The sequence below is a fragment of the Triticum dicoccoides genome, chromosome 1A (genome assembly GCF_002162155.2).
Source record: "Triticum dicoccoides isolate Atlit2015 ecotype Zavitan chromosome 1A, WEW_v2.0, whole genome shotgun sequence".
NCBI classification, from domain to species: Eukaryota; Viridiplantae; Streptophyta; class Magnoliopsida; order Poales; family Poaceae; genus Triticum; species Triticum dicoccoides.
In genome coordinates, this window is record NC_041380.1 from 578,229,675 (window position 1) to 578,234,258 (window position 4,584).

Sequence of the window (4,584 nt, forward strand, 5' to 3'; positions counted from 1 at the left end):
ACAGCCTCCTCAGCTATACACGTAGCTCCGCCATTGTTAGGCACAATAGTGTTAGTGAATTCCCCACATTGCTCATCTCTCTCTCTCTCTCTCTCTCTCTCTCTCTCTCTCTACAGGGGATATTGCTGAGCCACTTTCTCATCACCATAAGAAACTCCACAAGGATCCAAGATCCACGCCATTGCTAGAGCTTAGCAGGCCAAGCATCTAGGAAGAAAGAACAAAAATAAGGGAAGAGGAGAGATTACCGGAAGGAGATCCACCACTCAGGTTCAAGGGCGCCCACTCCACGACCATCCATCAGCAGCGGCGGTGGCGGCGGCGATCAACAAGTAGGTGTGGTCGAGGTGTAGGTCCTGTCGCCACCGGATCCGCTGTGAACCCATATTGGATTGTCACCAAGCCCGAAAGTACACATGGATGGATGGATAAAATCCCGAACTTGAATCAGTGAAAGAAATGGGGAAAAGGGGAACCCGGAAGAGTTGGATGGGGATGAATGCGTGGTAGCCGACAAAAACGAGCAGTCCCACCTGGCGCGCACGAGTTCACCAGGGTATGGGTATCTCTTTTGTTCAAAAGGGCACTAAAAGTACCTTATTTTCCTCCCGAAAACAAGGCATGCAAGCATGGGAGAAACAAAGGCATTCCTCGCGCTTTTAACATTTTTGGCAAGAACATCCATGACCTATAGATGCTCAACTGTGAAATTGTATAGATATGTAGGAAACATGTGCATGCACTGTGGCAAATAATTTTTTTTATTTTATAAATGTAAAAACATTGTTCCCATTGGACACATGAATGAGGAGTGTCAGCGAATCCTCCACATTGCCCATCTCTTTTCGATACAACCTTAATTTCCTTCCCAAAGCAAAGCATGTAAGCACAAAAGAAGTTAAAAAAAAAACAATCTCCAGTCCCTAACATTCTGGTAAGAACATTCAGGTGTGGTTAACCATATATAGGAACAACAACTTGCATAAATTAGAATGGTCCTTAGCCAGTTAACCTCATTTGCGGCACAATTGAGGTTATTCTGTTTCTACACCATGTTACCAACCTAATCCATTGTATTGTGAAACAGACACAAACACCCACAACCTTAACAAGTTTCTTGTCAGCTACAACCTGAATAATTAACAAGTTTCTTGTCTATGATCCAAGGAGGAGAGAACTGAAAGTTTTGAGTAGCATGCCACGTAATAAAGGTAGTCCGTACGACAACCATCTTTGATCTTGCTAAGTTTCCCAGTGATGATGTTGTACGAAAAAAGCTTCATTTGAACCTTGTCAACAAGGAAGAGAGCCTTTCTTTCCGAATCAAGAGCGACAATCTGATAATCACACCAACGGAACCAACCCGCAGCACCACCGTGAAGCAACTCGCCCCTTCCAAATGGATTGCCCATACTAAGACGACACTTCAAAGACCATTTGTAGGAATCACAAGTATCAAGATTGAAAACTGCAACTGTATGACCACTCTCCTCTGGAAGTGCACACTGCAAGAACCCTGATGATTGACCAAAACAACCAGATACGAGATCCGAATGGCCATGCGGCAACTTCACAGTAAAATGACGGGGTGGTTTGCCAGAACCCATTACCTCCAACCCCAGAATTTCATCCCCGCCTGTGTGCATGTACAACACTCCTCCTATAAAGTGGTGTTGACTACAACTGTCTATAAAAGGACTCCATGCAGCATCCACAATCCATGTGGATAGGTCAGACGAGAACACCTCAAATTTACTCGTATCGAGTGCCCAAAAACCATGAAACTTAAATACATGGAACTGTGCCGACCATGATGGATCAAAGGCCAAAAAAGCATCACAGGCGAAGTCATCTGGGCCAAGGTGAATATCAGGAAGTGACCTCCACTCCCGTGTTGCGGGGTTACACATGATGAAGCGGCAAGCTTCCGCAGAAGCATAACTCGTCTTGTACTTACAAAGAACTAGGCCATTGCAACAGTCCACAAATTCTAAATGCTCATGGTGCGGCAAGAATGTAAGAGCCCCATTAATTTCCTCATCGTTTGGTGACAGGCTAACAAGTTGGGCAACAGATGAATCTTTGCGTCCGTGAAAAAGACCAGTGGGAATTTTCGGCAGTTTCCATTGGTAGTGTGGGTCAGAGGCAAAGGCAAGCCAAGCCTTGCAGACACATTTGAAGCAGCAGAAAGACTTGAACGACACCCGAGAGAGGATTTCCACCAAAAGATCATCAGTTAGACTAGCAGCAGCAATCACCTTATTTGAATCCATCTTTGTATGGCAGAATACTGAAAGGTAAAAATTGGCAATGTCAAAATACAATACAAATCAGTTTGGACCATGGTAAATTGACAATGTGTTACTATGGAATTCATTCAATACCTCCATCTCCATTCTACAGAGGGTTTGATTGTGTATGTGGAAAATAATTGGATTTCACACATGTGTCGCTCTAGTTTATGTAACACAGTAACCTAGTATTCTAGAGCCAACAAACGCATATCAAGTGCCCACCCCCTTTAGGAGCTGTTTGGTTCAACAAAAGGCAACAAACAAGTAAACGTAATGAGATCACAACGGCAGTCCATATATGCAGTTATGGAAAATTCTGAATTTTTTTGGTTGACGAACATAAGTGGACTACAGAGCCGGCGCCCTTATTCCCATGACATGGAGAGCACTGTCGGTCTCAATTGTGTACCACCACGAGTCCTCATGCAGCGGCAAGACAGAACTTCTTCCCAGGTACTCAGTAGATACCTCCATGCATGGACGAGATCTCAACAAACGACTCAATACTCTCTTTAGGAATCCTTATGGTTTCTCAACTAACGATTCATTACTCTTTTTTTCTCTTGAGATCTCTCCGGGTGTATACGCTTGTTGCTACGAACTAGAAGAATCATGGGTTAAATAACGGCGTCGATTGGCCAATTAGTTGGGGTATTTCACAGATTGCAAGGGGGGCTAATGGAGTATCTCTTGCTCTTAAGTGGATCTGATAGCTAGGGTTTAGACGGGTGCAAAACCAACCAGGGAACCATCAGGGAGCACGCACCAAGGGAAAGCGAGAGAGAGGAGAAGTGGGCACGAACCTGTGGACGGGGTTGAGTTGGCGCGGCGAGGACGACGGGAGGCGCAGGTAAACCCTAAACCCGACTACTGGTACGAAGCGTTTACCAAGATATTAGCAATAATCTTTACTACCTTTTTGTTTTGACAATCAGTAATCTTGACTACCTAGTAGTAATAGGGTGTCAACGTATATACGTGTTGGAGTTGACTTACGTACTAGTCTTATTCGATTCGATCGTGTGCTAGTGTTTGGTAGCTAAATTCGTCCAGGAAAGTGATCATATTAGAGTCCGGATATGTTGTTTGCTGCGTCCTATTTGGAAATCTTGTGCGACTCTTTTTTTTTGACAGCTGAAAATCCTGTACGACTCAGCTAGCTAGACGGTGCGTAATTCCCACTCCAACCAGCCAACGCAAACGGATGCTGTTTTGTCGGTCAGGTGAAAACTTAAACTTACACTTGAAAACACATAAAAATAACTTAAATCTAAAATATATTAATTAATCTAAAATATATTACATTAAATTCAAAAGTCCCGGCCGTCCTCGGCGCCGTACATTAAACTTAAGCATAAAAATAACTTAAACTTAAAAGACCTAGATCTTCTAGTCCCGGCCGTCGCCGCCGTCCTGGCCATAGCTTTTCATCCGCAGCGAGGTCGACGAAGGCCGTGGTTGTCATAGGTGGGCGGGCGGCGCCTGTTACAGCTCCGGCGGTGACCACGACTCCATACTCACCCACACGGCTAGGGCAGACACATACTCCAACCTGCAGGGCATAGTCGACTTCCACGACCAGGACTGCCCGACCAACACAGGTTCCAGGACGGCTCCTCTCCTGCATCTTCTCCTCGCCCTGCACTACAACCCCACCCTCCGGCTCGGGGATGGCAACGTCACCGGCAGCCGTCAAGGCGAGCTGCATCACGAGGCCGTCCCACCCCTTGAACTCGTCGAGCCTGGAGTCCTCGAGCACCTTCTTGAGGACCTCGTCATGCTCGTTGTCGTCAACGGCTGCTATCGATGGTGGCGGGATGGCGAACGCGCACACACCCACGCGCACCCACGGGCTGGGAGCACGACCAACAAAAAATGTCTACCGCCGCATGTCGTGCTCGTCCCAGAACCATGTGTCCCACAATGGTGAGTCGACGGCATACCTCGCGTCATGGAGGAGATCCGGAGGCAGCATGGCTCACTGGCGGTTCATCTCCAAAAGACGAGTGCGGCCACTGGCTAGAATGGGAGGCACGAGCACTCGATACGGGTTGAGGTGCCACCTGTTAGGTTGGTGCGCGTCGCCCCATGGCATCGGAATGACCATGTCCCAGTAGTGCTGGCACACCTCCACCTTCACGTAGGGCCGTTGATGTGGTGTTGTGGGCAGCGAGATTGCAAAGTCAGTGGCGCTCCTCCTCGGCCCCGTCGAGCCAGACGAAGACCCGACCTCATGGTTGTGCTTCCTGGACCTCCCGGGGATCCACTTCAACACCATTGTGTCGGACGC

The 4,584-nt window shown here is 47.3% G+C and overlaps 1 pseudogene; it reads right to left on the reverse strand.

Moving 5' to 3' along the window:
* Positions 1-1,139: 1,139 nt before the first annotated feature.
* On the reverse strand, positions 1,140-2,273 carry LOC119355934 (annotated as a pseudogene).
* Between the last annotated feature and the right edge of the window lie 2,311 nt (positions 2,274-4,584).